At 39.1% G+C, this 26,371-nt stretch overlaps 1 long non-coding RNA gene across 4 annotated transcripts in view; it reads right to left on the bottom strand.

Annotated features, from left to right (window-relative positions):
- Window positions 1-26,371, bottom strand: part of LOC140465070 (uncharacterized) — a 109,592-nt gene that overhangs the window by 72,830 nt on the left and 10,391 nt on the right. For all 4 annotated transcript variants that reach the window (XR_011955063.1, XR_011955064.1, XR_011955062.1 and 1 more), the window contains exon 2: window positions 20,727-20,771. This is a non-coding gene — a long non-coding RNA (uncharacterized lncRNA). The remainder of the gene's footprint in view (window positions 1-20,726; window positions 20,772-26,371) is intronic.

The following is a 26,371-nucleotide window of genomic DNA, read 5'->3' on the forward strand; positions in this document are numbered from 1 at the left end:
ATGGAAAGTGGTGGTGAGATGCCTTCTTCAACTGCTGCAGTCCACGTATTGTAGGTAGACTGTTAGGGAATAATTCCAGGATTTCAACCCAACATCATTGAATGAACAACAATAAGTTTCCAAGTTAGAATGGTGGTTGGCAGGGAGTGGAACTTGCAGGTGATGGTATTTCACTTTATATTCTGCTCGTGTCCATGTAGATGGTAGAAGTCATAATTTTGGAAGGTCCTGTCTCAGGGTTTTTGGTGAATTTCTGCAGTGCACCTTGTAGATTGTACACACTGCTGTAAATAGCTACAGTGGTGGAGGGAGTGGATATTAGTCATATGGCAATCAAGCAACTGATTTGTCTTGGATGGTGTCATGCTTCTTGAGTGTTATTGGAGCTGCACTCAGCCAAGTTATTGGGGAGTATTCCATCACAATCCTGACTTCTGCCTTGTGGATGGTTGACAAACTTTGGGTAGACTAGTTGGATTGGACCCACGGGGCTGACTATGGCCAACTCTCCAAACTGTAGAGGTACAGACCCTTGACAGTGATCATTCAGAGCAGCCTACTGACCATGTCCAAACTCCTGGACTGATATTGGAGTCTTTGTCCCGACTGACCAAAGGCTGTCTCTCTTGGCTTGATTGAGAGGACTATATCCCTTAGACATTGACACATAGTTCCTTGATTGACACACATGCAATGTGTTGGACTCATATGTGGCTGGTGAATGATGCAAATGTGAGATTGATACTGTACAGCAACATGTTCACCTCTCTGAGTGATGATTACTGGTAATTATTACAAGCTGCCTGCTTTGTGTCTGTGCTGAAAGACAAAGCAGGATAAATATACTGTGAGCTTTTCAGCTTTGGCTGAGGGGACAAAATGCAAAAAGGCAAGGCAGATATGCATCATAGTAGGCACAAAGTGAATGAGTGCTGAGAGAGCAAGTGGGCAGTCTTGAGTTGTAACTTGGTCTAATACATGAGTCTCCTTGTATGTAAAGTGGCCTTGCCACAGCATTTCAATGAAAGGTGACAGCGCGCTCCAAAGTGTAGCATTAAAGTGCAGAAGCATACTGTAAGACATGTGCCATGATAATGCAGAAAGGCTGATATACATAATCATGGGGTGTGTGGGTACCATGGAAGATCTCCTGAATCTCCAGATACCTGCTCATACTATCATGTTCAAATTCTCATTGGCTAGTTCTTTTGTAGTGGGCAGCAGAATAAGAAACTCCATAGTAACAAGGTGAGTATAAGCAATAAGGAGGCAGTAGGCCTCTGCTATTGACTAATGACAATCTTGTCTTGCTACCAACACTTGGTTCAAAAATTGGATAGTTTTTGCTCTGGATGTTGAGAAACTCACTCGATTTTCTAAACTTTCTTGCCGTGGTCAACATAGTTCAGGGGCTGGTAAGATTCTACTCTATTTATTTCAGGATGTGCACACAATAACTAGTGTGTGCTATCAAGAAAGCTTCCTTAGAAGAACTGAAAATGGTTAGGGGAACAAACATTTCTTTGTTATTGTCACGCTGAACTGTGTGCCAGGAAACAAAATGCATATCTATTCTAAAAAACTTTGACAAAACACTTTATTAAAAGTGATGTAAAGCTAATACTTTCAGCACACTATGCATATTGAGACATCCTGAGGTTGTGAGAAATACTATGTAAATGGAAATCTTTTCTTTCTTTCCTGAACTTTATTTTTAAACACACCTCTTTCCAAATGAAATTGTCACATTCTCCCTACAATGTCATCTTGGACTCAAATCATTTTCAGGTGTATTTGGCCTGGCAGTCTGACTTGATCTTGCTCAGCACCATGCTGGACAAAGCTGAATGGAGCTGACAGCTGGCCATCTATTGGTAACCAGCTGTGAATCTTCCAGCCTCTATTTTAGAATTTTTGAATATCAATAAAAATCCTATGATGTGTAGATATATTTATTCTTTTGGATTTCTATACTGTAGTTATTTAGTACCTGAATGGCTTTTGCCTTTTAATATTGTTCCTGTCTATTATTATCCAGTTAACACAACCTTGCTCAGGCCACAGTGCTGATAAGGCTGTTTGAAAAGAAACCACTCCATTATTCAGTGAACACAGAGCAAAATATTTGAATAAGTATCTTGTAATACTGGTAAATTATTAATTGAAACAGATGTCCACAGCTGTTATGTATTATATTACAGATAAGATAAGCATAGTACACCTGCTATGTGTAAACAAATCAGGCTATCTACTCCACAGCACTTGAAGTTATACTTCTCAATAAAGGTGTTACATTTTTAACGAACTAAGATTAATCTGAAAAAACTTTAATGTGGGCATTCTCAATAAAATATTTGTTATTCAGTACTTACATCTGGTTTAAAGTTAGCAACAGCTGAACACACAAAGTGATATGAATCTATGTAATTAGCTTTGCTTTTTACTGCATAATAAAGATTCAGTTTTTTAAAATACTTTTCCTGAAGGCATTTTTTTTATTGGATACTACCTTCTGTACTTGCTCATTTTGAGGGTTGTATTGTGATTAAGATTAAAATTTGCATTGTGTTTTATGAATAGGTTTTTTTTTAGGTTGACACGCAGAGTGGTTGAACTGGTTTTACTGTTATTTTATTATTTCTTCACAGGAGTGCACAAAAGTTTAGAAGACAAAAGTGTGCAGGTGTGCACATAAGTATGAAAGTATTTTGGCAGGATAGTTGCTTTAATTTAGTTCCTAATTTGATTTTGCATTATGGAAAACAATGAATAGATAATCAGCCTACTCAGATAGAAACCACACTGTCCAACCTCTCAACTGTTAATGGTTAACTAGTTACCCTACAAAGCTATTCGAATTGGTTGTTTATATGGCTAGTCAGTCACAAACACACTTTAAACCCTCATTTACACATTACTATTATTCCACACCAAAGTGTTCTTGGATGTCTGGATTATCAATTCAACTCTGCTTTGAATCAATAGATATATAGTAAGATATATCTTCATTTATTTGATTTTTAAAAAAAACTATAGATTTTAAATGTGACTTAGGCAGAAAATATTGAGGCTGCAATATGAGAAACAGATGGAGCACAACCTATAAAGATTTCTGATACTAGAACAGAATGGTTCAGAATGACATAAAATATCCCAGCAGCTTGCAAGCATTTATTCAACCCTCAGATTAGGTTACAGTCTTGAAGTCACTACTTGATATCTGATATTTGATAGAACACATATATATCATTGGTATTTATTTCATGGCCAAAGCACATGCCTTTCCTGCTTATTATTATGTCCACCCATGCAACTTCTTTATATTGTATGGTAAGGATGAATCAAATCCCTCAGCCAGTGGTTCCCAAATCTGTTGCTCATAATTTACATTGTGAATTTCTCCTCTTCCACAGCAACAGTGCTGATTGTGAAGTGGAGACTCAGCACACTGTGACTGGTATGAGTTGCCTTGATTCATGGGGGAATGAATACTTCCCTTGCTATGGTTCAGAGAGACATGACCTCAAGGAATGAGTTCAGTGGCCCCAATGCTCCTTCCATTAGAGCCTGCAAAACGATTTTACATCCAACTGTGCAAGTAGGTGGCACATCAGTTTAATGTCTCATTGAAAATACAGTATCTCTGATAGCACAGTGCTCTGTCAGTCCTACATTGCAGAAAAAGCCTTGATTTTATGTATTCAAGTCATGGGGTGAGATCTGAATCTTGGATGATAGAAGAATTGGAGGTGATGTCATCAAAATATACAAAACAGACACAGTAGGTGCTGAGGTGATGGAAGTAATGGTGAGTGAGATGACTTAATCAGGTGAGAATTGAAATATCAAATTCTCAAAGTTGAGTAAAACTCACCTAGATAGCTGGTGGCAAAAAGCTTATTTCAATGTATTTGCTTTTCATTATTAGTACAACACAATGAAGTAACATTGCACTGGTAATTTTTTGAATCCACAAGCGAGACACTTGACAGTGCCAAAGTTCTACTGGTGAAGCAGAATGGGTACCTTACAACTTGTCTTATCAGTTCAAGTTTGTGAGAAGATTTGTAGCTCAGGTGTCTGTTGTTGTGGTTCTGTTCGCCGAGCTGGGAATTTGTGCTGCAGACGTTTCGTCCCCTGTCTAGGTGTCATTCTCAGTGCTTCGGAGCCTCCTGTGAAGTGCTGCTGTGATCTTTCCTCTGGCATTTGTAGTGGTTTGAATCTGCCGCTTCTAGAGAACAACCAGGGAATTCCTAGAGGCATGGCACTCATCCACAGATTCATTCAGTAAGCACATCGACCTGGACCCAATATACCGACCACTGCAATGGACAGCTGGAACTGACAACCGGAAGCGGCAAATTCAAACCACTACAAATGCCGGAGGAAAGATCACAGAAGTGCTTCACAGGAGGCTCCCAAGCACTGAGGATGTCACTCAGACAGGGGCGAAACATCTGCAACACAAATTGTCTTATCAGTATCCAATGCAGCTCATGCAAAGGCTGTGCAGGTTATCTAGCTTCTCATAAGAAACCAAATCTCCTGCTCAAAATGATCAATGTGCATGCTCTTCCTGTCCTCTTCATCCATGCAACTTGGCATTAGCAAAGCAGTACCCTCACAACAATATCATGCTTGGTCTCAGCCCAAATCAGCAGTTAATGATATACTTTGGAGGTAAGGATCAGTCAGGCCTTGCATGCTTCTGGCAAAACACTTTGTGCTTAAGTACAGTCAGAAATCTAGGGCTGACATGGAGCCAGGCATCTGCTGGACCTCAGTCTGTTTTTTTAGTGCATTGAGTCTTTAGCACTTACTTAGAATGAAAGCATATTATGGGTCTTAGCTAGTTTTTTAGTGCAGAAGATCTTTGGAAGTGCTTTAGATGCAGGCAGAAGAAAAGGCAGGCAGCTCATGGCCCTTTGGAGCTTGGAAGAGATGGGGATGACTTATCACCACTGGCACTACATCAATGTCAGAGCTGCAGCATGTCTCAGCATCTTACATGGGAAACACAACACATGGAGAAAGTGGTGAAGTGTGAAAGTCAAAGGGGGGGGGGGTGTTTAGTGGGGTGGTGTCCACAGAAACAGGAACTCAAAAGGGAACATAAAGAAAGTGGGGGGAGGGAAATAATTTGTGGGTCACAGGCAGAGTTTGCAAGACATTCACACAAACACAATGTTGGAACCGCGCCTTGTGGGACTGAAAGTCAACTGTACAATGAATTCATAAAACGGCTTGGACCACATTCAAAGTGGGATGAGTAAGTTACTTATTTTTCTTCCAATTGGTGCAGAGTTTGCAACATTCATTTTGAGGCCCTGCAATAAGTCAATCTTCCTTCAATGATTAAGCAATGTTACCCATCTGCCCAGTTCTCACTTCATCTGGACGTCAGTGATTGTCGTAGAATGCAGGGAACAAATCATGACCTCAATCATGGACATAGCATTGTGCTTACTGCTTATCTCCTTGTTTTGTAAGCTCAACACACTTTACCGTAATAAGGTGTTTTAAAGCTAAATCACTTGTTACCGTTTGGCAAAAACAAACTGCAGCAAATACAAGAAGACAATGCATCACAGCTGCCATATCCTCACACAGGCAATTAAATCTGCAAGGATGTGAGCTATGATGTGGGAGGGAGGTGGGGATCTCACAGTGACATACTGGCAGAGGTCTACTTGCAAAGGAGTATAGACACTTTGGTTCTTTACTGTGCATTTGGAAAAGACATATACTTCAGAGCTCCTTATTGAGGCATGACAGTGACCTCTTTGGAAAGTTCCATGCCACACTGTGAGACCATGGGCAGCATGGTGCCACAGTGGTTAGCACTGCTGCCTCACAGCGCCAGAGACCTGGTTCAATTCCCACCTCAGGCAACTCTCTGTATGGAGTTTGCACATTCTCCCCGTATCTGCATGGGTTTCCTCTGGGTGCTCCGGTTTCCACCCACAATCCAAAAAATGTGCAGGTTAGGTGAACTGGCCACGCTAAATTGCCCATAGTGTTAGGTGAAGGGGTAAATGTAGGGGAATGGGTCTGGGTGGGTTGCGCTTCTGCGAGCCAGTTCTGGTCACAACACTTTAGAAAAGATGTGGTTGGCATGGACGGGTTGGACCGAAGGGTCTGTTTCCATGTTGTACATCTCTATGACTCTATGTGGAAGTTCTTGACAGGATCCAGGGGAGATTTATTAGAAAGGATCCAAGGACGGTATTTTTCTTACAAGATTGTGTTAAAAAACTGAGATTGTTCTCCTTCGAGTCAAGGAGATTGAGGAAATATTTCATGGAGTGTACATGAAAAGCTCTTTTCATGAGCTGATTGTACAAGGATAGGGGGCACAAACTTAAGATTTTAAACGTGAGATGCAAACAGAATTTGAAGAAAAAATATGTGAGCTGTGCTGACCTGGAAACTTGTGCCCACAAAAAAAATTAAATGGGCACTTGAAGAAAATTGATTTGAAAGGCTATAGGGATCAAGCAGAGGAGTGGGACTGACCTGGATTACTCTTTGAGAAGCTGACATGATGGCCAAATGACCTTTCCTGTGCAGCAAATGATTCCATGAATCTTGGCTAGTATCTCTTCCTCAATTATTATTACCAATTTCTGATTTACTGGTCATTCATTTAATTGCTATTTGTGGGATCTTGCTGTATATAAATTGAGTGCAGTGTTTGCATATATAAGTCCATTCACATAAAGTGCTTTGAGAGGTTTCTGTTTCTGAGCAATGTGATAATGTACAACCTAAATGTGAGTGTCTCCTTTTTTGTTAAGGATCTTAGTTTGAATGAGGATTTCATTGTATTGTAAATACAAATCCAGTTTTCTCGTTAGTTTTACTATTTTTGTATAAGTTACATTGTTTTTTGACTTTAAAGGTTATCCCATCAATTTATAATGGAGCAGGTCCATATAATGTTTAGCAATACTGTACTAGAAAATAACTTGTAATTATTTATAATTAAGGGACATAAAATTTTATTTTATGTCTTTCAACTCTTCATGACATCTGGAAGCATCTCACAATCCTTCAATTATTATTAAAGTATAGTAACTTACTTTATTTGGAAAAACACAATACTATCCCACAAATAGTAATTGGGATCAATAATCGGATAATGTCTTTGGTTGTCATGGCTATGAGGTGAATACTCAAGAATTTACCGTTTTTATTTGATAAATGCCACATTTTTTTCAACAAGGGGAAGGAGTCTCACATTAAAGATTTCATGTTGAATAACACAACACTCCCTTAATTGTAGCACTGAAATATTAATTCAAGATGATCTCCTTAAATTGCAGCATGTGGACTGAATGCAAATATTTCCAAATGAGAAACAAGAGAGCCTCCACTGAGGCAAACATAACAAAGATTAATCAATCGGCAATGCTATCTCATTAAATAATGCTGAAATAAGTGACAAGATAACTGCCACAGTTGTTCAGCCTTCCACCTTGTATCCTTTGTAAATGTCAACTCATTGAAAACTCTGCTGCCTGTTGCCTAATTTGCAATTCACCCCCTACCCCTCAACACACTTTCATGTTTGCTGACCTACATTAGCTTCAGATCTGGCAGTCTTGACTTTAAGATTTTTATCCTTGATTTACAATCCCTCCATGGTTTTACCACTCTCTACCTCTGTAAGCTCCTTTCGCCCTACAATCCTCTGAAATCTTGGCTTCTTCAATTCAGGCCCTGTCATTTTTTTCAGTCCACAACTGGCAGCTGTGATTGCAGCCTCCTAGGCTGTACGATATACAATTCCTTCCCCTATATGTCTCTGCCTGTCCTCCTTTAAGATGTTTCTTTATATTTACCTCTTTGGTCAAACTTTTACTTACATTTTCTAAATTCTCCTTTCATGTCCTGTTAATTTTTATTTGATAACTCTCCTGTGAAGTGGCTTATTTATTAGGTTAAATGTCCTATGTAAATGAAAGATGTTATGTTAATCCTACTACAATGAAAGCTAATTTATTTGTTAACTGATGAAGTATTTTTGAGATGAAAAGACAATGATGCCTCTTTAACAAATTAGCTTCAATAAATAAATTATTTATAATTATTTATAAACAAATTATTAATCATTTATTTATTAATTAGCTTCAATAAATAAAATTATCTAGGACAAATAATTGTGCTAACCATTGTCCTCTTATTTCTGACAATAACTATTGACAATAAGGCTGACGAGTAAGGGTGCTATTTAATACAAGTGTGCAGGTGAAGCCCACACAATTTCGAACATGCCCTCTGAATTCCAAGGTTTCATTGCAATGCTAACTCAGTTCATTTTTTACATTATGTTTAATTTGATTGTTAGCTAGTACCTTGTTTTGAATTGTAAAATACACATTGACAATTGATGTGTGCTTTCTAGCCATGCTCATCTGAGTGTTAATATTCTCTGACTTCAAAGGAAATTAACAAATATTTAATCCATGGTTGATTATCTAGATTCATCATTACTTTATGCATATTATTATGGATAATCCTTCTCCAAGCATTTTTTCTTTCCAATTTACGAGAATATTGATCCATATTCTACTTCATAGAATGGTCATAGATATCAAACAAAGTACATATTGCAATAAATTTTCCTTAAATTGTAGTAGTGTTTTTTTCTTGCATATAAAAAGAACAATTTGTTATTGTCAATTCATTTTAGGAGCCTTATTAGATCTGTAAAATGATTAAGTGTTTAACTGAACATGTTGGAAATACAGTACTTATACCTTGTTAGTGAGAAGTAAAAATGCCTAATCATTCCAGCTGAAGAAATATAATTTCCTGATTAAGGAATTTTCAAAACACCTTGGCAAGAAATGAATATGTCATGTTAAAATATGAGAGATGGAGGCCTTGTGGAGTATTGGTAGTGCCGATTCCATAACTTGATGACCAAGCATTAACACAGGGTGGCACGGTGGCACAGTGGTTAGCACTGCTGCCTCACAGCACCAGAGACCTGGGTTCAATTCCCGACTCAGGCGACTGACTGTGTGGAGTTTGCATATTCTCCCCGTGTCTGCGTGGGTTTCCTCCGGGTGCTCCGGTTTCCTCCCACAGTCCAAAGATGTGCAGGTCAGGTAAATTGGCCATGCTAAATTTCCCGTAGTGTTAGGTAAAGGGGTAAATGTACGGGAATGGGTGGGTTACGCTTCGGCGGGTCAGTGTGGACTTGTTGGGCCGAAGGGCCTGTTTCCATACTAAGTAATCTAATCTAAAAAAAACCAGCCAAATAGGTGTAGTATTACCTGTAAATGGCTGGCAGTAAGTATGGGAGAGTGTTCTTGTTAGTCATGTGATGGAAACAAAATTGAAACTTCTATCATCATTATTTGTAGCTGCAGGATGCATGAGAAAGCGTATGTTGCCACAACAACTCAATCATTTCTGAGGGGACAGAGATTCTTAATTTAGTTGGCACTTTGGTCTATACAGATCAGGTTTTTGCCAACATTGTACAGTTCAATCTTTGTTCTAGCTGGGGTGAGTTTGAGTTCTTCCATCCTTGCCATATCTATGGAGGAAGTCCTGGCTATTTGGGTCAGACCTGCCTTTAAATAGAGAACTGAATAAGAGTAGAATATTATGAGAGGTATATTCGCCTGTATATAAAATTTAATGAATAAATAAATGTGAAGAATAAAGAAAGTTAGCAGCCAAGATTTACTTTTTAATGGGGAGTTGTGGTCTTCCTAAATGCCAATCACAAGACCTTTCAGTAGAACTATATTTTAGGAGATGGTTAAAAACTTGAATATATTCCTTACATGCAGACCTCCACTATTTTTATGGAGTATGAAGTTTTTTAACCTGACATCAGAACATGTTGTAATACTAAATATTGAAATTTAATAAAATCTCCAATATTTTTAAGTATTTTCTCTTGGAAGAGAATTTTAAGCAGCTCCACAATTACTGTGTTTGGTATATTTAGTAACTCAATAGGTCCCACATAAATTGAAAATGAATTATGATGTATAACTAGCACTGATAAGGCAAGTTGATCAATAAATACTTACCTGAAAGTTATTGTGTGGAATAGTGGTCTACTTATTTCAAATGTAATAATGTAACTGATTAGATTAGATTCACTACAGTGTGGAAACAGGTCCTTCAGCCCAACAAGTCCACACTGACCCTCTGAAGAGTAACCCACCCAGACCCATTTCCCTCTGACTAACACTATGGGCAATTTAGAATGACCAACACATCTTTTGGATTGTGGGAGCAAACCCACACAGACATGGGGAGAATGTGCAAACTCCACACAGACAGTCGCCCAAGGCTGGAATCAAACCTGGGTCCCTGGCGCTGTGAGGCAGCAGTACTAACCACTGAGCCACCATGCCACCAAATACTTGTCAATAGTTTTGTCAAGATATAATAGAGATTTCATGCAAAAGAACAAGGTATAATTCTAAAAAAAAAGTTGTCACTCTGTCCCCAACAAGACTCATTGAAGTTTCTCAGCATCAACTCTACACCCTACAACCAAGGGATTAATTACCCTTGGTCATAGTTTCCTAGATATTTATCACAGACAGTTCACTTTTTGTGTGGCTCAATCTCTGTCCATTTGGGCTCAGAATTCATTGTGAGTAAATTTGTGTCTTCATTCCCAGAGTGGCAATATATTGATGTGACTTTTCTGTCCTATTATACAACACACATATCATTCCATCAAAATCATTGATTGAAAATTGTGTGGGCTGCAAGACATGCTACCCTAATGGCAAAATGTATCTTATTTAGTTTATCATCATCATTTCAACAAACAGAAGCATCTCAAAGTTATTCGTTGTATCAAAGTAAACTCATAGCTGACCAGTCTGTTGTCACTCCAGCAGCAGCTCAGCAGTGACCTCAGTAAAAATGCTAATGGGAAAGCGGTGTTACAAGTTGGTGGCACTCCTGCCCCTGAGACAGCTGGTTCTGTGATTAACACCTACTTGAGCACCGCATCAATCATATCAAGGTCCTGTCTGTCCTCTCAGGTAGACATAAAAGATGCAATGGCATCTTTTAAAAGAAGTGCAGGGTAGTTCTTCCATTGTCGTAGCCAATATATGTATTTAAAACAACATTAATAAAGCAGATAATCCAGAAATGGTTTGTCATATTTCCTGTATTACAACAGTGGTTATAGTTCAAAATCATATCTAATTGGTTGCAAAGAACTTCAACAGATCCTCAGTGTCTGAAAGGCACTTTTGTTTTCAAGACGTTTTTGCATTTCTGTGGATTTACGCTGGTGGATAATAAGGGGACACAGAATTTCAGGTCATCATTTTTCTCCATAGATTTGAAGCTACTGAACAATTATATTTGAGCCGCATTGGATATGTGATGTCTCCTGTAACTAAGAAGTCCAAGGTTTCTGGCTGAAAAATGGGAGAACACAACCTCCTTTCGACATGGAATTTCATTGCTTTGAACTCTCAACCTTCCAAGTAGATTGTATTTTTGTGGATTTGTTTTGAGAATAACACAAAAGAATTGCAGAATTCATTGACAGTTCTATGAGTAAATGCCAGTTTAACAACTAATAAAGTGTAACAATATGGATAAGTATTAAGATCCAAAGGAGAAAGGAGTATTGATCAAGTTAAGGTACAGATTAAACATAATCTAACTAAATAGCCTATTCCTCTTCCAATGAAATAGAAAACACTGTGAAAAGCTCAAAGTGATCAAGCAGTACATGGGCCATATTTAATGGAGGTGGCCAGGATCACACCATAGGCTGGAGAGCCAGCAAGGCCCCTACATTTCTCCTTTAAGGAAAGCTTACCATATTAAGTGCAAATCAGGCAAGACACTGCCAGCCTTTCCCCAGGATCCAAGACTCCGGAGTGGAAGTCCCAAACCCTGAGTGCTGCTAGCAAACCAGAAGCCCCCAGTTTTATTGTTCAACATTGCTACTGGGGAACAGTGGCTGTTGCGAATATTGCAGCGACCCAAGACCAAGTATTGTTTCTGAATCCCAAGCAGTAGATGAGTGATAACAGAAGGATATTTGCAGGAGAGGGATTTGGGGAGATTATCAGTAGGTGCACCAACCTCCTCAGACAGGGTCCCTTGATTATGCACTGAGTGCTTTTGAATAAAGGCACACTCACTCTCCCCACCCAGAAGACCACAAGCAACATTGCATGGGTTTTCTTGTCATGCTGTCCACATAATAGCCCTCTTGCCCACTACTGGGTTAATATCACCAGCTACGGGTTGTAGCCCTTAAGTGCTATTAATTGCCATGCACAAATATTCTCAATAGAGGCACGAAAAACATGGGAACCACACTGGTCATTCTCCCACCTAATTAAAACCTTCAACACTAAACTCACCACAGTGGAGGGCCTTAAATTCCATCATATGCATCTGATTTGTATAACTTGTATACTTGAACAAAAGATTCCTGCTATATAAATACTAACAGATATATTATTAAAAATAACTTTAAGTTAATCCATTCAGACATATCTCCGGGGCAGGTAATACTTTGAGTTAGCAATGCTATCACTGTGTCACAGGAGCCCCTTTCAATCCATTCTTCAAAGGACAGTGAGAGATGCACCACTGTGATTTGAACTTAGGATCCTCTGTTTATGACAAAGGTGCTATAACCTACAATGATGGTTGGATTATAATATACCACTTGTTTGCAAATTGTTATGTTCTTTCATTCAAAGCCAACTGCTAGTATCTGAGCTGAAGAAAAGTGAGGAAGGGAAGGATCATTTGAGCACAACATTTTAGCAAGACAGTTTTACAAATTCAAGTAAGTTTTCAGGCCAAATCAATATTACAGTAGACATCATAAAACATTGAAAAGTTGGCATATATTAAATGTTGTTAATGTTACTCAAATTTTATTAATTATTTCTTCGTTGAAAAATTGTTATTTAGAACAAGTGATGAATAGTGATCAGTATCTTTGTTCTGAGGCAAGATCCAAGAAGAGTGGAGGATAACGAATGTTGTGCCATTATTCAAGAAGGGATGCAAAAAAAAACCTAGGAACTATAGACCAGTAAGCCTAACATCTGTGGTCGGTAAGTTACTTGAGAAGATTCTGAGAGGTAAGATACACATGCATTCGGGTAAACAGGGTTTGATTCGGAGTAGTCAGCATGGCTTTGTGAGTGGGAGATCATGCCTCACAAATTTGTTAGCATTCTTTGATGAAGTGACCAGGAAGGTTAATGAGGGCAAGGTGGTAGACAGAGTCTATATGAATTTCAGTAAGGCCTTTGATAAGTTCCACATGGTAAGCTGCTCTGGAAGGTTAGATCGCATGGAATCCAAAGGGAGCTGACAAATTGAATACACAATTGGTTTAATGGTAGGAAGCGGAGGGTAATAGTGGAAGAATGCTTGTCGGACTGGAGGCCTGTGACTAGTGAAGTGCCTCAGGGGTCAGTGCTGGGCCCATTACTGTTTGTAATCTATATCAATGATTTGGATGAGAATGCGCAAGACATGATTACTAAGTTTGCAGATGACATTAAAATAAATGGTCTCGTGGACAGTGAGGAAAGTTATCAGAAATTGCAGCAGGACCTTGATCAGCTGGGGAAGTGGGCTGAGAAATGGCAAATGGAGTTTAATATAGATAAGTGTGAGGTCTTGCATTTTCGAAAGTCAATTCTAGGTAGGAGTTTCATGGTGAATGGTAGGGACTTAAGGAGTGTAGTGGAACAGAGGAGTCTTCGAGTTCAGGTTCACAGTTCTTTGAAAGTGGAGTTACAGGTACAAAGGGTAGTGAAGAAGGCTTTTGGCACACTGGCCTTCCTCAGTCATGGCATTGAGTATAGAAGTTGGGAAGTTATGTCAGTTATACAGGATGTTGGTGAGGCTGCACTTGGAGTATTGTGTTCAGTTTTGGTCATCATGCTATAGGAAGGATGTTATTAAACTGGAAAGAGTGCAGAAGAAATTTGCAAGGATGTTGCCTGGACTCATTGGTCTTAGTTATAGGGAGAGGTTGGACAAGCTAAAACGTTTTTTCTTTAGAGCGTCGGGGACTGAGGGGGACCTTATAGAGGTATAAAAGATCATGAGAGGCATGGATAGAGTGAATGCACTCAATCTTTTTCCCAGGTTTGGAGAATCGAAGACTGGAGGGCATCAGTTTAAAGTTAGAGGGAAAAAAATAAAAGGGAATCTGAGGGGCAACTTATTTTTAATCAGAGGGTGGTACACACATGGAATGAGCTGCCAGTGGAAGTGGTTGAGGCAGATACATTAACAACATTTAAAAGGCATTTGGACAAATACATGGATAAGAAAGGATTAGAAGGATAGGGGTCAGGTGCAGGAAAAAGGTGTTAGGGTAAACGTAAATTTTGTTTGGCATGGACCAGTTTGGGCCAAAGGGCCTGTCTCCATGGTGTAGGACTCTACGACCAAATTCATTCAAAGGTTATTACATACGAAGACTTAGCATTTATAGTTTTGATTGCCTGTTTATTTGGGTTGATTTATGCATCAATATGCGATAATGTTTTCGTACAATGGCTGTATTGTATTACAGGCTTGGCAGCAGTTGTCTTTTTTATAATCCTATTTTATGCTGAAATATGGTGTGATAAAATGGGTATATAGTGCTGGAATCCATGCCTGCAGATGACGTGTATCAATACAACTCATATTGGCTGTTTGTGTCGATGTTGTGTTTTTTTTTGTGCACATTAAAAACATATACATTGAGAGCAAGAAGAGTCTATTTGATCTCCCCATGCTTGCTCTGCCATTCCATTAGATTATGGTTGAATTGTTTAAGGCCTCTACATGTCTGTACCCTGACTCCCTTTTCAACTAAGAACCTAAACAACTCAGCTTTAAAGGCATTCAATGAATCTTCTTTCACGGATCTTTGCGAAATTAAAATCCAACCACAAAACGACTCTCTGAGAAAAAAATCTTCTCTCTATCTATAATGAGAAACTATTCTGTTTTAAAACTGCAATCCCTAGTTCTAGTCTCTGACACAAGGGGAAACATCCCTTTATTATTTGCCTGAGGATCTTATATGTTTTAATAGGATCACCTCATTGTTTTAAGGCCCAAACTTTCCTTTCTGCTGCCGTCTAGGGTGCTATATAAGTACTTGTATTTTTGCAACTATATGTTATTATATGGTGCATAAAACATATGACAAAATACTTTGTTGTACTTGATGAAAATGAGCTGATGCAATCTAGAAATATGATGAAGATTTTTAAACAATTCTTAAATTGATTCCAAATTGAAACTATGGTTATGTTCGCCGAGCTGGGAATTTGTGTTGCAGACATTTCGTCCCCTGTCTAGGTGACATCCTCAGTGCTTGGGAGGCTCCTGTGAAGCGCTTCTGTGATCTTTCCTCCGGCATTTATAGTGGTTTTGTCTCTGCCGCTTCCGGTTGTCAGTTGTAGCTGTCCGCTACAGTGGCTGTTATATTGGGTCCAGGTTGATGTACTTATTGATTGAATCTGTGGATAAGTGCCATGCCTCTAGGAATTCCCTGGCTGTTCTCTGTTTGGCTTGTCCTATAATATTAGTGTTGTCCCAGTTGAACTCATGTTGCTTGTCATCTGCGTGTGTGGCTACTAAGGATAGCTGGTTGTGTCGTTTCGTGGCTAGTTGGTGTTCGTGGATGTGGATCGTTAGCTGTCTTCCTGTTTGTCCTATGTAGCGTTTTGTGCAGTCCTTCCATGGGATTTTGTACACTACATTGGTTTTGCTCATGCTGGGTATCGGGTCCTTCGTTCTGGTGAGTTGTTGTCTGAGAGTGGCTGTTGGTTTGTGTGCTGTCATGAGTCCTAGTAGTCGCAGTAGTCTGGCTGTCAGTTTGGAAATGCTCTTGATGTATGGTAGTGTGGCTAGTCCTTTGGGGTGTGGCATGTCCTCGTTCCGTTGTCTTTCCCTTAGGCATCTGTTGATGAAATTGCGCGGGTATCCGTTTTTGGCGAATATATTCTTCTTCCTCTTTTTGCAGTTCTGGTGTACTGCAGTGTGTTGTAGCCCTTTTGAACAGTGTCTTGATGCAACTTCTTTTGTGTGTGTTGGGGTGGTTGCTTTCGTAGTTCAGATCTTGGTCTGTGTGTGTGGCTTTCCTGTATACCTTTGTGGTGAATTCTCAGTTTGGTGTTCTCTGTACCATCATGTCTAGGAATGGGAGTTGGTTGTCCTTTTCTTCCTCTCTAGTGAATCGGATTCCTGTGAGTGTGGCGTTGATGATCCGGTGTGTTCTCTATTTCTGTGTTTTTAATGATTACAAAGGTGTCAGCCATATATCTGACTCAGAGTTTGGGTTGAATTTGCGATAAGACTGTTTGTTCTAATCTTTATATTACCGCTTCTGCTATGAGTCCAGAGATAGGTGAGCCCATGGGTGTGCCGTTGATTTGTTCATATATTTGGTTGTTGAATGTGAAGTGTGTTGTGAGGCACAGGTCCAGTAGTTTGAGTATTGCGTCTTTGTGGGTAGGTTCACCATCCTGTTGTCTGTTCTGTATGTCCAGCAGGTTGGCTATTGTTTCTCTGGCTAGGGTTTTGTCAATAGAGGTGAACAGTGCCGTTACATCGAATGAGACCATAGTTTCTTCCTTGTCTATGTGTATATTTCTGATGATGTCCAAGAATTCCTGTGTTGATTGTATAGAGTGTCTGGATCCACTGATCAGGTGTTTCAGTTTCTGCTGTAGTTCTTTAGCCACTCTCAGACAACAACTCACCAGGACGAAGGACCCGATACCCAGCATGAGCAAAACCAATGTAGTGTACAAAATCCCATGGAAGGACCGCACAAAACACTACATAGGACAACCAGGAAGACAGCTAATGATCCGCATCCATGAACACCAACTAGCCACGAAACGACACAACCAGCTATCCTTAGTAGCCACACACGCAGATGACAAGCAACATGAGTTCGACTGGGACAACACTACTATTATAGGACAAGCCAAACAGAGAACAGCCAGTGAATTCCTAGAGGCATGGCACTTATCCACAGATTCAATCAATAAGCACATCAAACTGGACCCAATATACTGACCACTGCAACGGACAGCTGAAACTGACAACCAGAAGCGGCAGAGACAAACCACTATAAATGCCGGAGGAAACATCACAGAAGCACTTCACTGGAGGCTCCCAAGCACTGAGGACGTCACCTGGACAGGGGACGAAATGTCTGCAACGCAAATTCTCAGCTCGGCGAACAGAACCACAACGAGCACCCGAGCTACAAATCTTGTCACAAACTTTGAATTGAAACTATTCCATGATCTGATAATGCTCGAGTAAGTTTGGAGTGTAGGTTAAGTGACATGCAATATTTCCCAAAAATCTGATCTCTAATTGTTTTGTATCAACACTTGAGTATGGAAATCTAAAGTATTCAATCAAATCACAGGTATTTTACAAAGTTGCTGCCAGTAAATGACCTTATGGGGTTTGTGTACAATTAGATCAAATCAATTCTGGATTCTTGGTTGTGGGTTTTCAATCCTGCAAGTTCTAAAACTTGGTTTCCATTTTAATAAATATATCAATTGAACTGTCAGGTCACAAAAATGAGCATATGCCAATTAAATAGAATTCAAGATCATACGTGTACTTTATCTAAAGGTATAATTTTAGCATTTAAAATACTATAAATACAAACATTCTTTGATTTGTATAATTAGTCACCACTGTCTTGACAAGCACTGCAAAGAAGACAATTCTGGATAATTATTATATTTAAGAGTTTACATTCACAGTTCACTTTGATTCAGTAGTATTTGCAGGAAGACATTAAGATTTCATGTTGTGCTTGTGTTTTCACTCAGATTGTAACAATAACTTGTTTTTCTTTGGTTTTTGGATGTTAGTTGAGTCAGAGCTTTCATAGTTTGCAGGTGGGAGGTCTCTGTGTATGACTTTCAGTTGTACAAACAAGGTAGTTTTTCAATGGTAAAGACAAATACAATAAATTCACTGAGTACCTTAGCTACATCCAGTGCCATCATGTGTAGATCCCCTTTATAGTTCCTAATCACTCTTGTCCCTCTTCTTACTACTTTTTTTTACTATTTAAATGCCTATAGAAAACTTCAGATTCCTTTTTTATGTCAGCTGCTAATTTTCTTCTCATATCAGCCTCTCCTGTTTCACTTTTGCACTTTTCCTCTGTTCTTGTAATGAACTTGGTTCTCACCTTAATTACCAAACTGGCATCTGTCATATGCATTCTCTTTCTGCTTCATCTTATTCTCTACCTTTTGTGTTATGTACAGAATTCTTGGTTGATGCTGCCTGACCTGCTGCACTTTTCCAGCAACACATTTTTAAGCTCTGATCTCCAGCATCTGCAGTCCTCACTTTCTCTTAGTTGGCTCATCTGTCACCTTCATGGGAATGAACCTTAACTGAACCAGAATTTTAGCCTTTTTAAAGAGAACCTATAGTTCTTTTACAATTCTGCTTGTTAATCTTTTAATCTTATTTACCTGGCAGAGTTATGATCTCACTCCACTGCAATTAGCCACTCTCCAAATAAATAATTTTACACTAGACTGTTCTTCTCTGTATTGCGTAGCTTCATTATAATATATGTTAAAATAATTCCATCTGATTAGAGGATTGAAGTACTTTTCACATCTTTGAAATGTTACAAGCTGCTTCACTTTTACACCCCATATACCTCAGCAGTCCCAGGAAGTGGCTCACCACCACCTTCTAAGTACTCAAAAGATTACCAAACTTTTTCAGTGGCTGTGCAAGTGGGAATGTTGTGGATGGGAGGATGTCAAGGCCTGGGCCTACATCCCCTTCCTCCACCTTCCCTTTGATCTTTTTGAGATCAGTCAAAATGGATTTGGAAGACCATTTTTATTATATTTCATGCAACTTCTATTATACCACGCAACCCTGACCCTCAATCATCTCTGCATCCAGGTTGGTTTAGTTCCTTACACAATCTTTAGGCTGAGTAAATTGACATTTTTGCATTCACAGCTCAGTTCCTTTTCTACTACATCAGTCAAACCTAGCCCTGTCACTGTTTCCTGTTATTTTGTCGTTAACACATGTGTATAAATTGTCAGTTCTCAGTTATCACTTTGCAGTTATCAATTTTTGCAATTTTACAAGATCCTTATTGAGAGGTGTACTGAGGAAATACTGAATTGTTAGAGCTTCTGACACTTGGATGAAACATTAAAACTTGTGGCCCTGTCTGCCTGTTTACATGGATGTTAATGACACTATGGCATTATTCAAAGAAGAGAAGTCTCCTGTACCTTGGCCACGATTTTTTTGTGCTAGTTGTCTGATCTGGCTGCATGCTGACTTTCTGCCAGATTTACCAAAACAATTACCACAATTCAAAAGTTTTTTTTGTGAATATGAAAATATTGTATAAACACTTTTTTTAATAATCAAAGCTAGGGAACTGAAACTTAATTACAGAAAATCGCAGCATACAGGAAAACAATACAATCAAAAATAAAAAATGGTCTTGAATAAAAATAAATCTGAAAGAAAAGCTAACTGAATATGTAACTTCAACATGCATTCTGATTGGATTACCTTTGTCTTCTTCTACGTGCAATTTTTATTTTGGATTCCTAGCACTTGACATTTTCTTTTGCCTCCACAATGGTAAAAAAAATTACTTCTACATTTTAAAGCATTTGATCTTCGGTACACAGGTTAAATTGATTTTGGTTATAATGATTCTGGTAACAATTAAGTGAAGAGGGCTAGCTATGAATGGTATTAAATATAGGAAACCAATCCTTCAGACACCTGCATACCTAAATTACTCATTTTATGCAGTTGATTTCAAAATGTTTTAATGTCAATAAAAGTTCTGACAATTCACAAAAAAAACTTTATATAGATTATTTATAACAATATATAGCATTATTGCTACATTGTAGATTTAGCAAGTGATGGTCAACACTTCACTTTGAAGCAGCAGTTTCTGTCTTAAAAAAGCTGAAAAAGAAAACCACAATTGTACCAAGCTATGAAGGCAAGCTGTAATGCAGGTATAAAGAGTTCAAGATCAAACTCTTTCTGCAATTATGATCAGCTCAGACGTCTTTTGGAAGGGAGTAATGAACTTGAACATTAACGGACACCCTCTTGCATCTGCCAGTTCTGGCAACAGAAGAAAACACAAATTACAAGTTAAAATCAGATTGCCAGTCTATTAGACCTGAGGCTGAGACACATACGCATGCAGCCTATTCATCTGATTGCAGATGGAGTACTTTTCGTGACAAGGAGTTCTTTTCAGTGTGATTCCAGCCTGACTTCCCTAACACAATAAGACGTTTTGTTCCTATTCAGTTGCATCAAGCCCGCCTTCACTCTCTGCAAAACAGAAATTTAAACATAAACACCCTTTCTGTCTCCCAGATGAAAAATAATTAACATATTAGCTCATTGTAATTATGCTCACTGTCAAATGTTTTTATTCCACTGTTAAGGAACCACTGCAGTGAAATGGACAGAACTTGTATGCACTTTTGGATTTGGCTTGTCAACTTATTTTGAATGCCTGAGTTAGTGATCCATGAAAAAGCTGAATAACTGCAGGAGCGCTTAACATTTAATTGTCCTAACAGGGGTCGATAGCCCAGTTCTATAAAAATACAATTTTGCTAAATGGATAAGAAATTATATTTGCCTTTTTTTGTTCCTGAACTCACCAGTGAATGGCTTCAAGTAAGAAGAAAACTGTGAAGCCCAGAAATCTGAAATAAAAATAAAAGTACAGACAGTAAGTGAATTTGCATCTGAAAATTTTGGACATAATATTTCACTAGAAATCTGATTAAATCTTCTTGCCATTTGTTCATTCACCACATATACAACAACCCTCTAACAGGACTGAAACATGGAGGGAGGGGAAGCTGAAAACTTGAGAATCAGAAACCATTAAGAGGAGATATCATCTGAACGGAATGCAGAATTTGTCTAAAAATATATAAAATTAAATTTGCAATTATGTACAGATTTGGAGACAAAGGGTGTGTTTGAGTGGATGGGAGGATGTGGGGTTGGGGACTTTGCCACCTTCCCACCTCTGTACACTGAACTCAGGCAGGAAGGATGGAGGGTATTCCTCCCATTCAGTATTCAATCAGGAGCAGGCAGAGAACTTATGGAAAGCCCAACTAGTAAATCCTTTTGCCCACGACCTCGTGGGAGTTTAGGAGGAGGGTTGGTGACCTCACCCACAGGCACTGTGTTAATTAAGGGACCCAGTACAAGGAAGGGAAGTGACCCCCTGAAAGCCAATTCTTGCTCTGGCTTCTGACTTCTCGTACCCGCCCTTGCTGGTGACCATGCAATCCCCTATCCTGCCCATACCCACATCTACCTCAGGATTCAGTGATGATCCAGTGAGCTCAATACAGCCAGCAGCATTACTGCCAGTGATGTTGGCAGCACTGGAGAGCTGCCAGCCATATTGGCAAGGCTGCTCAAGTGACGATTTGATTACATTGTAATTGCCTTGACCTCCCAGAAAGAAGCAACATGGGGTTCCATCAGCTCTCCAATCAGCATGCAGAACCATTGTTGCAAATTGTATATCTATACTCATTTGATGATCAGTGACACTGAATATAAACTCAAAACTTACTTATCTTCAACAATGATAGACCCTAGTACTAGCACTGTATTAGATGTCATCACTCCTAACAGCTGAAATAATGCAAAGTACCTGAAACTGCTGATGGTATTAAATGATCAATTAATTGACAGTGTGATGATAAACGAAATTGCCAAGCTTATTTTATTAGATTAATAAAGGATTAAAACTAAACTTGCAGATTTGACTGACTCCCTGTATTTTTTTCAGCATTTACAGTTTCTGCCTTAATTTCAGAATGCCTATATTCATATTTTCCTGGGGTGAGGTGCAGGATGTGATTAAGGCTGTTATCACTTTGGTGCTATTGAACATGGAAACATCTTCAGGCTTTGCTTGTCAATGCATAGCAGAAGTTTCTAGCAAAGAAAGTGTGAACACAGTTAATAGCGATGGCTAAATGTAGAACAAATTGATATTGGTGAATTTGACTATATGTGATTATACCCTTAGTTCAAAATCAAAACTTGCACAGCTAAATCAAAAATAGTATGAATAGTCAAAATACAATTTTGGGGTAAAGTATACAAAAAGTAGCCTACCTTGACTCAGTCTTTTCTCCCAAGGTTCAGTCCCTGCCCACATATATCTGTGATTCCTCTGACACTTTACGCCAATTTCCCACAGCCACAGCTTAATATAATTATTCACATTAAAATTTAATTTTTGATCAAGTTCTGCTTTTCACTGCCCTGTTTCACACTGTTCTGCTTTAGCATTTACCAGTTAATGGGGCCTATATTCTCATTTAGCATTGACAGTTTCACCATTTTGGTTGCTCCCTCATCCTTTTTCTTGCTTTTGACCTTCCAATTTGTGGCCTCTCCCACTTCCTAACCCATCTCCACACGATTGGTTTCAACTTGTGGTCTCCCCCATTCATTAACCTATCCTCTTGCTGCCAATATTGGCTTGTGACTATCCCTGGTCAAGTATCTTTCTCCTGCTGCTGATCTGCCAACTCACAGCCTCTCCCAATCATTCGTCCATCTTCTTGTTACCAAGACTATGACTTATGGTCTTCCCCGGTCAAAGATCCTTTCTCTTGCTACTAAACATTCTGCTTGTCACATTTTCCACTCCCAAACCCTCCTTCTTGCTACTGAGGCCTTAACTTGCAGCCTTTGTTGCTCCCTAATTCACAGTCTTGCTGACCCTGCCTCTCATTGAACCTCCTGTTCCCTGATTCTCACATTTGATGTTTCACTTTCCCAAACACTCATTGAGAGCTTCAAATATGTCTGTTTTGCTTCTCACCATTCATTTCCAGAGCCCTCACTCACAGCAATGGTTCAAGAGAACAAAGCTGAGAATGTGTCAGTCCAGGATTAGGAGGTTCGATGAGAGAAAGAGGGTGAGTCAGGAACTGGTAGAGGCCACTAGTTGAAGGGATTGCAGCAAGTAGGTGGATTCACTGGGTTACAGTGCAGGAAAGTCTGTCAATTGGAGACTCAGTTTCAAGAGAATGAATTCGGGATTGGGAGAAACTGTGAATCATGGCTCAGTGACAGAAAGGCTCTACAAAGGACAGGGCATCAGAAAGCAGGATATGTGGTGAACACAAGAGTCTGGAAGCAAGATCGAGAGCAGATTTGTGGTAAGTAGCAAGCTATTAGAGTGTATGTTTTAAATACTTTTAAAATTTTATTTCATTTTACATGTTACAGGGGTTTTTGATTTTCCAAGGTGTAAGTTAGTGATAAAAGCATTTCAACATACAGCATATATTATTTTACTGTATTCATTTTCTCATCAGGGAAGTACTCGTGGACCTTACTTAGCTTTTACATCAGCTTAGTAAGATTATGTGATTTGCTTAAAGCAATTTCACTTAAAGTTGCACTTTTCTGGAATATAACTATATCTTTACTTGAGGACTCACTGTAATGCATTTGTATTGTGCTTAGTAGTACAGATGCAGAATCAAAAATTGTTCTATGTATAAATGGGATTACATATACTTTATTATGTTTGCCAGAGACTAAAATGCAGAAGATTGTCCAAAACAATTTGAGATTATCTACACACTAAGCTATGTAATTCAGTAGAATGTGCCATAACTTACAGGCACAGGATGTGATTTCTATCAATCACCAAATAGAAAATTGATTATGTTACTTCTGGATACAACACTTATAGAATGTAATCACATAACATGGGACATATCTATTTAAGGCAAACAATATGCAAAACAATCTTGACCAGTCATCCAATACATCCAACCCTTTGGCCTTTATTTCAAAGTAAACAGAGTATAAATAGGTAGGGCTTGCTAAAACCATGCAAGGCAAAAGCTTGACTACATCTGGAAGACTGCAAATAGTTTTGATCACCTTAGCTAAGGAAAGATATACTGGCATTGGAGGCAGTCCAAAGAAGGTTCACGAGGTTGATTAGGTATGGATTAATGTCTTATGAGAAGACATTCAGTAATTTTGGCTTTTACTCAATTAGGTGTAGAAGACTGCAAATAGAAGAGCACAATCTCAGAGTAATGGGTCACCCAGTTATTATAGAGGGGAGGAGAAGTTATGTATCTCACATTTTAGGCCAACTATGACATTTTTTTATCACTGTGGGTCTATCGAGGCGGAGTCAATAAGTAGATATAAGATGAGGAAAGACAGATTTTTGATTAACAAGTGAATCAAGGATTATGGGGGAAAGGCAGGAAAGTGGAATTGAGGATTATCAGATCAGCCATAGTCTTATTGAGTAGCAGAACACACTCAAAATAAGCTGAACAGCTGACTCCTATTCCAAATTCTTGTGGTGTTATGGTCATCTAATATTGAACTATGGACCATGCCTTGAACTGACTCACTGGAAATAATGTAACTTTTCCATTTTAATTATCCATTTCAGAGTTGTCTATTTATTTAAAACATTTGCAATCATAAATAATGAGAAAAATGTTAGAAATGCATCCTTAAGATTTGTTTGACTTTGGTTTGAAGGTAGTGAGACACTTTTCTAATAAGTTTAAATATCATTAGTGGCATTCTCAATACTAGGGTTGTATATTGTGGAAGAAGTTACAGAAACATAATGGTTTTATTGTTCTGTGTCCTACGTTGTTAGTACTTATCAATGAAAATGCCACAAACTAACAGGAAAATTGCCATGTAGTCAAGATAACTGATTATGATTGATGGTAACTGAAACAGGAGGAACATTTGAACATTTTAAAAGTGAAATCTAAAAAAAACATGCTGTATCATGCTACAGAAAAAGAGAAGTCACATCAAAAGAAGGAGAATAAATGACCAAAAGCTGAGTATCTTAAAGGTGGAGAGAAGCTGAGAAATTTAGAGATGGAATTCTGAGCTTGCAGTCTAGACAGATCAGTGACTTTCAAGATCTGTTGTCTGTATACAGGTTCTTGACAAGGAACTCCGTGGTTCACATCCCTATCCCTGTCACCAATTCTCCATTACCAAACAGTTTGGTAAATGGGCCTTGGTAGATGCCTGCGCACGTTTTGTTTAAACTTAATTTAATATGCAGATCTTGATGCACTGTCATTGTCAATACTATTTTCACTGGATGGTGATCAGATTTTGCTGATATTTCAAACTATGGTGTCTGTGAGATACAGAGTCTTCCTTCTTGTGTTCAGTTCTTGAGGATCTTTTGAACTGCTCTTTTACCTATTTCCTCACCCACTTTTGCCTCCATGATGGCCCAGCCGGTATCAAGGAGTTCCTGATGGCATGACTCAAGGGGTCGCTTGAAGGCACAAACCTCTTCATCAGGTCAAGTTCACTATTCTTGGAAGGTGTACACAAATGTACACAAATCCAGTAGGGAGGAGATTGAAATTGGGAGGTGCATCAACATTAAAATTGTCAAGTGTGTTGAGAACTTGGAGGTTTATTGGACACAGTGTTGAGGGCTTTTGGAAGAGGTCACAGAACTAAAGATGAATGAGAGTTGGGGGAAGGGATGCCAGAGTGATAGCAGAGAATCTGAAAGCCCACAAACCATAGAAGTGTGGGTCTCTGCAACAGATGTACTGAGGCAGAAGACAAAGATCGCCAATAATACAAAGGTTGGAAAAACCGTGTTTTCTCTGCAAATTGCACACATCAGTACACGACCGAGAGAAAAGCATTTTTTAAAAAAGCTATAACATTGTTTCTGTCTGATGGTTAGGAAATTCACCAACTTAGTGATTTTTGATTTAATGGCCAAAATGCTACTTTGAGAGCCTGTAACTCTAAGGTTCAGAAATTAGAGTTTTAAATATTATTGCACGAGCTGGGGTGGAGGGGGAGAGGACAGAAGTACTCTCACTTTCTTATGAACTCAGTACTTTTAAGATCTAAACGCCTAACGCGTTGCATTTACTCTGGTAGCACCTTGGAGTGGGAGCTCATCTCTTGGAGACACAGCATTGTTTGGAACGCGGCTGTTTAAAAAAAAATGCGAGTAAATATCTAAAACAAATGAACACCTCTGACTCCAGCAGATAAGCCCCGAGCAGATGGGCACTGCTTGCTTACCTGAGCTGGCGGGCGCCGCCGGCTGAGTCCCCAGGTGAGGCGAGCGGCGCGCGCTGGCACGTGCAGCACCGCACCTGCTGGCCCCGCCCCGTGCGCTACGCACCTGTCGCTGCTTGGACCGCACGTGCCTCTTTGATTGACAGGTCTCGCGTGTCAGCTGCCGCTCAGCCTCTTGTTGCTCCTCTCTCTCTCT

Source organism: Chiloscyllium punctatum, chromosome 41 (assembly GCF_047496795.1).
Source record: "Chiloscyllium punctatum isolate Juve2018m chromosome 41, sChiPun1.3, whole genome shotgun sequence".
NCBI lineage: Eukaryota > Metazoa > Chordata > Chondrichthyes > Orectolobiformes > Hemiscylliidae > Chiloscyllium > Chiloscyllium punctatum.